At 37.3% G+C, this 14,003-nt stretch overlaps 1 protein-coding gene across 19 annotated transcripts in view; it reads right to left on the bottom strand.

Annotated features, from left to right (window-relative positions):
- Positions 1-14,003, bottom strand: part of ATP2B2 (ATPase plasma membrane Ca2+ transporting 2) — a 421,948-nt gene that overhangs the window by 305,131 nt on the left and 102,814 nt on the right. For all 19 annotated transcript variants that reach the window (XM_068695120.1, XM_068695119.1, XM_068695126.1 and 16 more), the window contains exon 2: positions 8,626-8,677. The gene's annotated coding sequence lies outside the window, so the exon portion shown is untranslated. The remainder of the gene's footprint in view (positions 1-8,625; positions 8,678-14,003) is intronic.

Genomic DNA, 14,003 nt, shown 5'->3' with positions numbered 1-14,003 from the left:
ATATATGATAACCAAGAGGCATAATGAAAACAGCTATTTGGTTATTAAAAATTGTAGCATGCTGTTTAAAAATAGTTAAATTTAATGCCATATGGCATTAAATTTAACTTAAATTTAATTTAAATTAAATTTAAAGGGTCTATCAGGCCACAATACTGGTGAGAATTTCCTAATCAAGCTTAACAGATAGCCAACAGACTGACAGATAGACAGAAATTGCATATGCCTCATTTCCTTTACAAAACAGACTAAAAATAAGACTTTACTAATAATTATCATTACATCTATGACAGCGCCTATTATAGCACCAACAAACTTCAGCCTGATGTGTGTTTGACAGGAAAACAATGAAACCAGAGAGCGTATCACCCTAGTGGGCAAGGGAGAAACCAAGGGAGATGAATGGAAGAAAAACATCCATCCCACTTGGTGTTCTACGGCTGTCCTGGTAGAGACAGCAAAGGAAACTCACCCGTAAAGAGACAACAAAGGAACAAGGAACAAGGGACAAGGACAGCAGCTGCACAGCCAATAATGAGGACAGGCCTTTAAAGCCTAAGAAACAGTTCTGGCCTTCCCAAGCTGAAAGGCATGGACTACAAGCTGACGAGCACTTCCACAGCCTAAGGGTGCCCTGAGCAGAAACAGGCTGAAGTTTAAAATTTTCCTCTCCTCTCCCGTAAGTTCCTCTTCATTATTTACATATTTTCTCCTTGGTGTATAGGAATAGCGTAATAGCAAGTTTGAACTAAATTTCTCCATGACTATAAAAATATTTTTGATTAAACAGATGTCAGCAAAATTTTATGGAGTGAAAATTGAGTAACAGATGGTGAGGCCTGTGGAGTTCAAAGAGGCTGTATTTTATTAAAAAGGAAATTTGAGGAAAAGAAGTATTTTGCTGGAAATATTGATGCAGTGTTTAAGCAAATGTAGAAATATTCTTACTTGATAGAAAACAGTAAGTTGTTTTTGTTTTTTTTTAAAGAATAAAAAAAAGGTATTCATGCCATAAGCCTCAGACCATTAAATAAAGGATTTAACTCTGATTTCTTTTTACTGAATGGAGCTTTCCACCCATGACATCAAGGTTCTTAAAAATAACGTACTCCACAGAGGAAGAAAAACACCCAGCTACCAACACCAAAAATAACAATGACCTTGATTAAGGTCCTGGACAAAATCTCTCCTGTATGTGACACACACAGCTGTGGCATCAGTTATTGTGAAAGCAAGTTTATGAATACTTAGCCATGGAGTAATAAATACTTTCAATATTAAGTTTGGGATAGATATTCACCAAAACCCCAAATAATGGCAAGTAGTCTACAGAAAATGAGACTGTGAAAGATTATAACTTCTGACTACTCTTACTGTATCGCCTCTTTTCCAGCTTTACCACTTAAAATGGTGGTTTAAAAAAAAAAAAAAAGCCATCAGTGGAATATAGGCAGAGAGCTCACGAAATCAAAAGAATGGAAAAAAAAATAGTCATTATTGTAGTATAATGTGATTTCTCTCCCTATTCCTATGGCTCTCAAGTCTTTTTTCAAGGTGCTATTTTTAACATACTGTATTACATTACTGGGAAACAATTAAAAAGGCAAGTAGCAATTTCAAATTAGTGACCAGGGCCATTGTGAAGCAGAGTACCCCTAAGGAATAGCAGTCAGCGAGCTACTTTCGGTGCCCATAGAGAAAGTCTTGGAGATATGTGATAGTTTCAGAGCATCAAACCATAAGGAAAAGAACTACCTGTTCTCCAAGTCAGCCTTGTGAACACGGGCCCAAGCAGGGCTAAGGGGCAGCATCTGACACAACCCACAATATCGCTGCTCTCCCTGGTGGCGCAGAGCAGGGCAGGGGCACCACCAGGGTGGGAGCTGCCCAGAGCTACACACCCGCACATCACCACAACACAGCTTGGTCCAGCATCGGCCACTTTTTATCTCCCTTAGCACAAGGCAGCTGGGAGGAGAGTCTGACTCTGATCTGCTCCTGCTGCAGCACAGCTCAGAGTTTTGGTAATGGCTTCGACTGTGCTTAAGCGCACACTGACGTACCAGTGGTAAAACTGGTAAAACATCCACACGCTGCTGGATATTTTTGATCTTGCATTTTAATTCCTCAATGACGGCTTCTATCAGATACTTGAGCTATGTTGTCTGGGTTCCTGATGTAGATATCTCATGGAGACATGGGAGCTGCTGTGTTTGCACACTTCCAAAATACTGCTCATTTGTCAGAGAGCAACCCCCACGAGTATCTGTCCAGCTAGAACCAGAGTGTCCATTAATCGCTAGTAATATTTGTGGTTTATGAAGATTGCAACCTCTTAGTGGCTTGAGGCCCTGACACCACCACCATAAGAAATACACATCTTGCTATAAACAAGATGTATTACATCCATGAAATAGACTATAGTATACACATTCTGCTTATGTTTGGCACAGTGATAAAAAAAAATCAGCTAATGCAAACCTGTACAAAGCAAAATACCCTCCTCAATATCTCTACTGTAGCTTTTGAACAGGTAACAGTTATTGAGATGCAATGTTTAGCTTCACAAGTCATCCATCATTCCTTCCCCTGTATTGAGTCATTTATCACTCACATCCAGGTATCTTACACTCGGTTCAGAGAGATCAAGCAAAGACACGAACAAGTTTTTATATTCATACTGCTACCAAAATAACTTCAGTCATATTTAGTACAGCCCTCCAACCTTCCCAAGGAAAAGAAGCATTTGGATAACTGATCAGATTCAAACGTCTTGAAAGCACGTGCATGTTGAAAATATGGTCACAGTGCTTTTAGACCTAACACCGCAATTCTGTAAGAAACAGGAGGGTAGGGATTAATGTTCCTATTTACAGGTTCTTTCCAGCAGTCTTCTGTATCAGTTAGAACTGAAGGTTTCTTATTTTCAGTGAGTAAAAAAAAAAAAAAAAAATCAAGGCAAGTGTCTGAAATTCATCAGATAAATGAGAATTTATCTGATATATACCTTGATATAAATATAGAAGAAAATGCAGCTTTGGCATTTCAGGCATCATCCTTCAGAGCTGTTTGTCTTCTGAAAGCAAACACCTCTATCAAACTACAAAAATCTTGAAATAATTATCCAAATACCTCCCTCTTTATCTTATGCTTTTTATAGCTTTCAAAGAACACTTAAGCACATGACATTTGGAGTTTTAAGTATTCAGTGTTAGTGGCATGAAAATATCATTCCAAATTTTGGAGGGGGGGATTTTAAAATCCTGACCTAAGATGATAACTTTGGTTAACATTTTCATTCCCAGACAGGTAAGGTAAAAGCACTGCATAATTGTGAAACAGAGAAACCAATTTCACAGAGGGAAGGAGGGTATTTTAAGATATGCAGGTAAAATCCTCTAATGTAAGTGCCCCTAATCAATGCATATAGGTGTACATTGTGTGCTTTTCAAAAAGAATGACCCACAGCATATCAGTTAACTAGAATATTAGAGTTGAGTTGATGGAACAGGGAACAATCATCAGTTCAAATTTACAGAAAACATCTGTATTTAAGCTCCCAAGAGACATTTCAGTATTTAGATAATAGGTAACAAAATCCCAAGGAGCGTCTCATTCCCATCGGTGCTGAGGCTGAAGGAAGCATCCATAATTCTTTCTTGCATTCAAGTCTGCCAGCTGTGCTTCTGTATTAGCCTATTCATCCCTATGTTTTGGGTATCAACTGCCAAGAAAACACTTCAGCTAGTGCAACTAACAGTTCTCTGGCACTGCACGGGGGACTGGAGCAGACTGGAGCACTTCAGTGAGTGGCGCTGGGTAAGTATGCAAGGACAGAAATTCATATTCAGAAGAGTGGTAATTAGCTTTTATCCCATGGGGAGAAAGCTGTTATATCATAGAAGGAACAATGAAAATCACCTTAAAGAACAGTGTATCATAGCAATCACATAATTTTGAAAGTAGAAAACATATTGCTGAATTTGGATACTGAGCCTTTCTCCGGTTTGGAACACAGACTGGTAGCTCATCAGTCCTTTTTTCTGACAAGGTTTAGGATACACTGCAAGTGTAATTAAAAATATATATATATATATTTGGCCTCTTGAAGAGAAGGAAAAGGTAATGGCAAAGGTCGTGTCAGGAGAGAGATCTCCTTTATTCAGTGGCAATGATATGGGGCTTTGGACCAATTTGGCAGGGCTAAACCTGACAAATACCAGTGCTGTTTATTAGGAAATGACACAAGGAAAAAAATACACTTCACACTTTTTTTTTTTTTTCTCTGCAGTGAAAGACAGAAAAATTCTATCTAAAAATACAAGATCATTGGTCTGTGTGAACAGATTAAGAAGAAAATCCATATCAGCATATTTAACACTTTCACTTGCCTCCTTTCACTTGGTTAAGTACAGATACAGATTAACAGGTGAGTAAAATTAGGTGCATTTCCCCAATATCTAAGAAATATTTTGTCCACAAAAGTTTCATTATACGAAAGAAGCATTCAGCTAAAACAGTCAAGACTAGCAATAATCCTTAATTGATCTTCCCCTTCTTCCAGGTGGATTTCTTTGCCAGTTTCCTGGGACCAATACTTGCATATTGTGCTCTTCAATACAGGATTGAAGTAAGGCAGCCTTTTACACACGATGATGGAAGGGTAGCTTAAAGCTCCTGTATACCTCTGTGTGTTTTGCCCACACATAGCGAGCAGCAGGTCCACAGCATCCCTGCCCATTTGCACACGAGTCAGAAGTACTAATTTGCACGAAGTCTCACTATATACACACACATAAAACCCAGGAGCTTGGCCAGGGACACATAGTGTGCTCTGCATAAACCCAGCGCAGTGCTTTACTCCTTACTGAGAAGAGTAGAGGAGGAGGGGGTTTCAGCTGTTTTTGGTCTGCATGGATTTAAGCAGCGATCTAGCCTGTATTTAAGCAACACAAAATGAAATACCGTATACCACCACCAGCTTGGCTCTGCAACCCAGCATCTAGCACACTGTTGGCCAGATTTTTATAGGCTGACAAGCAACCACTATTTAAGAATCAGTTGTAGCTAATGGCACATTTTTACTTCGAGGCAGCATGGCTAACTGCCCAATTAAGGACTGCTATTAACAGCTTCAGACAAATAAACTTACTTAAAAGCAAAATGAACTTGTTAACAGCATCATTTTCAGGACACCTCAACGGCTGTTACCATACTGTAATCAGAAGTTTCTGAAGAGTTGCCTTTTAAACACTTTCACTGACAAGTTATCATTTCGATAAAATACTGCGTTCACCCTACACTGTATTCGTGCTGCAGAGAGCACTCCACTGAGGAGAGATTATTTCAGTCCAAAATAATACGATCTGGGGGAACTGAATTAGTCAATTGGTAGAGTTCAGCATGGAGAAAACTTTTTAATGATGAAAAACAAAACACACTTTTTTCTGCCTCATATCAATACTGCACTTCATACCAAGTGAATTGTACTGTCTTTGCTGAGAACTTGGGCCATTTGGAACTACTGGTGTAACAGCACTGGTGCTAATGGCAGGGAGCTCCCACCCTACTAGCCAGGACTGCAGTATGTGGATACAAAAACTGAAGGTAGATCTCAGGTATTTTTCCTGTACAGTTTTGGGCTTCTTTTTTTTTTTTTTTTTTTTTAAAGCAGATACAGGTCATGGCATAGCAGGACACTGCCCTGTGCATTGGGAAGGTCAGGTTTCTGAAAGGTGTATGATGATTGTGGAGAGCTCACTACCACTGCTGACACTCTCCTTGTCATGTGCATGTCTGGGAGACTGTCCCGCCAAACCCAGCTAGCTTCACATTTAATGTCTTCTTTAAGAAAAAAAAAAGAAAAAAGAAAAAAAAAAAGAAACTTTAGAAAACTCAAATCAAGTTAAGGTCCGTCTGATTAATTGCTCTACTTAGCTAATTTGATAAGCTCTAAGTCAGTTTTCTGTGCACCCTTCATTGGCTTGATCTACTTTGTAAATGAATCTAATTATGAACACCTGCAATCAAAAGCTCCCAACCCTGCAGAAGTTATATGACTCTTATTTGTAGATAGTATTTGTAAACAGATAAACTACAGAAAAGCATCTTGCCACAAGAAGCGTTTTGGGGACACAAGGCAGGCATACAACAAGGGCCACATTCACTGAGTACAGGAGCCACTCCTACACTGCCCAGTGTTTCAGTCCTGCTCATTCAGTGATGTAAACTGCATTCCTCAAGCGAGTTCTAATAAAAGTTGCATTACAGCAGATAAAAGAAGACAAATTGTTCAAAATAATCGCAATCCCTAAACAACATTAATCAGATAAACCATATATCAGAAGCTGAATAATAGTGCTAGATTCAATTGAAAATACTATGGGTATCTGAAAATTAACTATGGGCCCTCAGAAAGAAAGCTCAGTATGAGGAGCACATAAACTGATGAAACTACTGTAAAAGAAAAAGGTTCAGCAGCTCCTTTAGGGGACATGTTTTAGATAATATACAGAATAACTGTATATATACTGGTCTAGATATACAACTACCACCGATTCAAAAGTGACAAGTACTATATTTCAATAGGTGGGATTTATCGTTGTTTTAAACACCCTCAAAAACCATTTCAAAACCATTAGAGAAGCATCAGCAGCATAAGATTAATTTTCCCATCAAAACCAGAGAGGCTATAGCTTAGTTCATCTAGATTTTTATGCTAGTCTTGATGCATTTAAAAAAATAATAATTAACTTGACAATAATACTGTCAGACTTGCCTAATCGATAAAAACAGTTTGCATTGGTAAAATCCAACTACTAGGCATTTGAGTTTACAATGATTTCTTGTACTTGTTGTAAAAATATTTTAGCTAAGCAATGCCAGGCTGAGCCTTATTCCGTAATTGGGTAAATTAAAATTATGAACCCCATACTTTAGAGAACATCTACAAATCTTGAAAAGAATTACTCCTAGATGGTCTCTAAAATTGAAAGACACTTTTATTGTACTTTAGAGAAGAAAACACTGCTCCACTATTTTAAAACCAAGACTATAAGAAAGTGAAATTATTAATGGAGCCATTAACCATCTTTCTGGTGCTCCCAGACTAATTAATTTGCAGTCAGTGCTAAGATCCTCACACACTTTCCAAACTTCTAGCAAGCACTGAGAACAGTAGAACTGCTCCATACAACCACTGTGTTGTACAGGAGACTACGGAAAAAGACCTTCAGTTTGTAGAATGAGGAAAAAGTGTAAAAAAAAAAAAAAAAAGTCCAAAAGTCTGGAGACAGAAGAATGATAGCATTAAAATACCTGACAAATGTTAAGCTTTTGTTCTTGCATTAATTCCTATTCAAGAGGGATGAGTAGTTAAATGTGATATGCAGTTGAGCAAGGGCTTGTCCTTGGTCATGATCTGCAAATGCACACATAAACCTGCTGGCTGTTCAAGACCCTGCAAGACAAACTATTGCCATCAGTAAGTGTGCTTATTAAGAAGCCAGTGAATACGCTAGGATTACATTTTTATTCAGGAAGAAGCAGTACATCTATGGATGTGATTGGACTGTTAGAAACACCAAGAAAACGCTAAATGTCTCCAGTGCTTACCTTGACAGTTCAATGAAGCAGATTTTAAATTTGCTGACTTGAATGTAAGTGAATTAGGGAAGAAGATTTAAAGACCATGTCCCTTAAAGCCTGGGCCACACCTCTAGCACTTTAATCCCATCAACTAGGGAAAACTGTTTACTAACTTCTAGTCTTAGAGGCAGAGGTCACTAATTAGCATAGACCCTTTAGCAGGTAAGAGAACTGATGGGGGTAGGGGTGGAGGTGGTACCACATAAGGATTTAAGTTGCTTCTGGTAAAAAGGAAAGGGAAAGTCATAAATTTAAAAACCTACACCAGGAAACCCAGAAATACAGAAGGTATTTTCTACTTAGCAGGTCAGAAAAGAACAGGACGTAGTTGGAAACCATTTGATAAAGTGGGGCTTAATTCCAGGAGATTGTTTATTTTCATGTCATATCCATAATAAAAGCGGTAATTTGCTAATATTTGGAGGAGAAAGGGAACAGAAGAAATGTATGCCACTTTGGAGGAGCACAGGGGCTTATTTTGCCTATACAAAATGAGTTTATGAAATATTTTTAACTTAATTATTTTAAGAAGCACTGAAGAGTTGGCAGCCATGGAGAATTGCTTAGCATAGATAAGGCGCCTTCAGGCATGGAGCCTGGACAAAACAGGAATTGATGCATCCTAGCCTGGGCCTTTTGTGTTATTCTTCTTGTCATTTGGAGACCAGTCATGAGTTGGGGTGCCACTGCAGTATTTTATCTACAAAAATGTCCCTGTGCTGCACTGTCTGAGAGTTCATTTTTGAACAAAACAGTTGAAAATTGCAGGCCCTCATCAGATTCATCGTAGATTTTTAAAACTAATTTTGCACCGGATATTGTGCAAAACTGGAAGTTTGAGACTAAATCTGTACAGCAGATACAGACTAAAGTTGCATTAGCGTGTTTATGATAATCTCAACTGACAGACTGACAAAATAATGTTTTATCCCCTGGAATTACACTGTGTATAACTTAAAAAGATTAAATAAGGCTTACCATGAACATAGCGCACAGCGTGATGCAGTCTTTGTGCCACAGCATGCAAGCCCTAATAGAAATAAAGAAGAAACAGTTTCAATTTTTGGAAATATAAATTGTGACTGGATGTAATGTCCAGTACATGTAGATGTAATTAATAATAATAATAATAATAATAATAATAATAATAATGCAGTCCAACCATTTAAACGCATCTGGTTTTATTTAAGTTCAAGTGGTTTTATTGAACAAGTAATAAAATTAACCTCATCTCTTCTCCATTACTCCCCTAATGCATTAACTTGAAAGCTTTAAAAACAAAAACACACAATTCTATCAGATTCTAATAACTGAAGAGTTAATGCACGTACTTTTAAAAAAAATAAAAAATAAAAAAATCTTAAATGATATAAGTCACATTACATTTGTTACAATTTATAATTATTCAATAGTAGCATTGAGTTCTCTAAGTCTTTAATAGAATGTATAAGCTATGTATTCCTTAGAATTAATTATTTGAAAGGGAAAAAGGTCTAGTAAATAAATATATGTATGAATCAGAGTCCATCAAAGTTTAATCTAGTTACTTTTGGAGGAGATGAAACTGAATATCTCCAAGAATACATCAAGAGAAGCATGTAGATATCTCTTTGGTTCACAAATTTAACAAGAGGATTCCTATGTTTTCAAGAATCTATTTAAAACCACCTGGACATGGTTTGTTAAGTAAAGAGAAACGTAATAGTAGATGTGTTTATATTTGTTAAGACATGACTTGGTAAGCATACCTTTTTACCCCTAGTCAGATAATTATTTCACTAAGCTGTGAGGCTTGTTGAGAGGTGAAAGCAATAACAGCCTTATAAGAGTTTCAAAATACATTCAGTATCTATTTCTTTTCTGAATTTTTAAAGCACTATCCAAACAATACAAAATGATACACGAACTGAATACATATCATGCTATTAACAGCCAAAAGGTGATTACTTGACTGTATTAGTTCCACTGCACATTTGTTCAGGATGGAAATTAGAAGGAAAATAAAACTTGTTTGAGAGTCAAGGCTAGGTTAGGTAGTTAGGTTTCAACATTAATGGAATTGAAATCTAGCCAACAAAAAGGCTAAAGCACCTGATAGAAGTACCATGGAATGCAATCACTATGACTTATCAAAATATCCTTCTTGCATCTTATGCAAAAGGTTGCAATAGCTTCAAGTCAAACAACTTGCTCCACTACCTGGGATACCAACATCACTTTGCTGCATTTATTCCAGAGATTTCCCATTATGGAAACACATGAAAATGGCTGAATACTAGAGCTGTATCATTCCGAATTGTGTGCACAATACCAGAGCTAAGCACAAGCAATCTGTCTTCCCCATAAACCAGCAATGCAGCCCAAACATCAGATACCATTACAGACAATTTGCAGATAGCTCCATGAATCAAGCTAACTGCAAAGGAGGAAGACATATTAGGGAAAATATTTAAATGTAATAACTTTAAAGTATAGCAAGTCTAAACAACTTTAGCAGCAGAGATGATAATGACGTAAATTAAATGAGTAAGAAGAGAGAATCCCAGCTCAGGACTCAAAGCAACACAGATGCGGTCACTATAGTGATAGGAATACTTAGCTCTGTTTTGCCTACCCTACACGGTTCTCAGTGCTTACAATTTGAGGCTCAGGTCGAAAAAAAAATGTATTTCTGCCTACAGTACAGGTGTGTCATTAATCCTCCTGCCTCCATTTGACTCACCAGTAAAGTACTCCCACTTCTGTGAGACTGGCTTTGAGGATAAATTCAGAAGATAACAGAAAAGTGCTCAAACACTAGGGGGATAAATTCAAACGTCTAATCAGTGTTCTCAACATGATTTCTCTGACTTTGTCAAAACAGCATTCTCAGATTGGAAAATATGACAAAACCATAGTCCATGCTATAAATCCCAGAGTAATCAATTCTAGTTTTAAAATGCATCGTTACTTTCATCAGGTATTAGTTAAGGTGCCACCTGATGAATATTCCCTTACGCTTTTATGTGGCATTCCCAAAGTTTTGAAAAACTGTAGTTGTTAAAGGTCATGCAGACTGCTGTAAAATTCCTCATAAAGGAGTTTGCTCTAAGAAAGCCAGTCACTCAAGAAAAAAAAAGTTTCTAGAAAATTTATTGTTAAATAAAATCCTTTGTGCATCATTTGTTTCCCTAAATTGCTTAAACCAGTGCTGAAGCAGCATTTTTGAATGCTTGCAATCATTCTTTTTCTACACTTGGCTGAAAAAAATAATAACCATACAGAAACTGATAATCAAATATCTCGATATAGTAAGAAAATTTTATTGATTTTAAGAACACTTTTGATGAGAGAAAGGTTTTATCTTCCCTAGTCAAACCGAAGAGTGAACTATAAAGAAATTGATGTGACTTTCCAATTTATTCACCATCCTAAAAATTTGGAGAAGCCACAAAACATAAAGCTGAGGTGACAATGGCTTCATCAGCAAACCTGTTTCTTATGAGAAAGAGAACAGATTCTGCTTGTATAATGACACAAGGGGAAAAAAAAAAAAAAAAAAAAAAAAAAAAAGTATGTATAAGAGTATGTATTAAATCATTCTTCTAAAAGGGAAAAGATTTTGTCCCTACTTCATCCTGCTGTGGGAAGCTCACTCATTGCCAGATGCCTTGAAGAGATCTAAATTTCTATTTATTTTTATAGTCCCTTCCCTCTCTATTTTGGGCAGTTTGGCAGTTGTACAGCCTAAGTCATAGGTGATCCGATTAGCCTGTTAAGATGACTTTCTGCTAAGGAACTTCACCTTGGGCCAAACTGACCCAATACTGCTCTTCGCAAATGATGCAAAAGCAGAATTACAGTGGCTTCAAATTTAACAAACTACTCTGAGGAAGAGTAGAGATAGTAGAGATTGTTTGTCAGGCTCAGAGACGTATCAGTTTCCATTTACTGACGCCAAGTGAAACCTGTAAAATACATCTGTGTTTTTTACAGGTTCCTTTGTAGGAGATGCAGCACACCTGCTGCACTTCCTTGTTCATCCGCTGTACCACACCCAGCCTGACCCTCATCTCTCATCACTACTCTCATTCTACCACGCTGCCTTTTTTTTTTTTTGACTAAAGACTTTTTTTTTTGACGTATGACTTTTTTATTAGTATTTTTTAAACATTGATGAATGCTCAGACACACGGCCTGCAACTATTTTTTTCTTTTAAGCTCCTTTACAATGCTGCAGTTAAACACATTCTTGAACTCAATCTTGGAGATCATTTTGTGCAGCTTAGATTGCACGCATTTAGTCAGTATCCTATGGCAATTTATGAACAACACTCCATAGGTTTATTTTTAGTAAGTGTACCTCATTCACACATTTTGTAGTGCTGCATGGGGATCACTGATCTTTATGCATGACTGCAGTGATAAGATCTGGCAACATTCTTTAATAACTGTTTAAACTGCTCTCGTCGTGTGCTTCAAGCAACATACAATTATTCCAACACCTAAAAAGAGCTCTTTCCACTTGCAGTATTTTCCACTACTCAATATGTGCACTCTTGCCACCTGATAGCTAAGATTTTCCATTATTTCCTTTATTTGATTGACTCCTTTACAGCCAGTGGACAAAGTACACACATATAGTTCATGTGAGATAGCTTAAATGGTAATCACAGAGTCTACACAATGAGAGATTCCTATTTTAAATCCATGAAGACCAGGCTAAAATATACATATATATAGTCCATCACTAAATATTTACCTAAATGTAGAGAATAATAATGGTAAAGATAAAAATTTTAACAAAATTAGATAAATTACATCAGTATTTGGCACGATACTGCACACAGCCAAAATTTATACTGTAGCTTGGGTCAGAGTTGCCTTGTATTTTCAATTTACAAGTTCCAGTAAGTTACATTCACTGCAGCATCACTGAATTTCTTTCCACTTTTCTCTGAATTGTCTAGATGCTGCTGCTACAAAGTAAAAGCATCTCTTAATATAAACAAAGGACGTTGAAATTATTGAAGTTATCATGAATGCAAATTTTGTATCAACAAAAATAATTCAATTTCATTAATTAAAGGATGCAGAGCTTTCGGTGGAGCAGGGATAACTAAACCAGTTGGCTATGTTAGGACTGCCTCTGGGAGGGAAGACCTGCAGTGCTTTTGTCCCATGAGGTGGAACAGACCACAAGCACACTCTCCTCTCCTAAGTCAGAGTTTATTAATATCTGGACATTGAATTAATGAAGCTCTAGACCAGGTGAATGATAAAACCTTTCTAAAGTGGATGCTCTAACATCTAAAGGCCAAGGGCTAGGGCACTAGTAAGAATTCCAACACCATGCATCTGAGAAATGAAATTACATCTGGAAGGCTGAGAAGGCAACAGGAAAGGCAATCCCCACTGATACTGTGAAAGGAGATTATCATGGGAAGGGGGTAGATTGCCTTTTTTTTTTTCCTAATGAAACGGTTTTTGCCCCTGCCCACCCACCCAGTGGCACAGGCCTCTACTACATTTTCAGTTTTTTTCCATCTCCCATAAATGTAGTATTACTCCAAGTTTAGCTTACAATGTGAAATGCATCTCATCTTTCTCCAGGATTTGAGTATAAGTAATTATAGCATTGCAAAACAAAACTGACAGCCTATGTGTTAGCTCAATATGTCAAAAAGACAGGCAGTGAAGCCTCTCCATGGCTGCGGTACATCTACTGTCATCTCTCATCAGGTGACACACTGAAAAAGCAGCAAGTGCCGGGTTTCCAGGTTGAATTATATGAATCAAGGAGATTGTTCTAAAGAGGTTGCTCTTGTCTCAGACAAGATCTAGCAAGAAGTGGGAGATTGAAACATTGCCCCAAAGCAGTAAAACACTTTCAAACACTTTCAGACTCCCAAACCTGGTGCTTTCCATGGAGAAGGTGGTGGACACTAAAATCAAAGTGAAATTCTAAGCACTTTGAGTCACTCTTGAAGCTAAGAAGAGGGTTTTAGGCACCAAAGAGATAACACTGCCGCTCTAATGGGTTGTGAAAGTTATAGATGCATTAGTTAAAATAATCCAAATCATTTTACCTGGAGAGCTGAGGTCACCAATGCCCTCACAGTTGCTTTAACTTCATTAGTGGCCTAAAACTGTTAGGAATGAGATGACAGCAGAGATGATCATACAAGTTTTACTGTGTGCCAAAACCACATCTGGAATTGATTATGCCTCAAGCATAACAGAAGAGTTAATCTGTATTATCTATTTTGTTCAGATGCCATCTATTATAGATTTAAAACAGGGAAAAAAAACTGTAAGGGTTTTATTTGTGTGTTGTTTTGTTACCCTGAAGTATTCAGATTATAAATTATTTTTAA

The sequence above is a fragment of the Anas acuta genome, chromosome 11 (assembly GCF_963932015.1).
Source record: "Anas acuta chromosome 11, bAnaAcu1.1, whole genome shotgun sequence".
NCBI lineage: Eukaryota > Metazoa > Chordata > Aves > Anseriformes > Anatidae > Anas > Anas acuta.
This window is presented reverse-complemented; position numbering and strand designations above follow the sequence as displayed.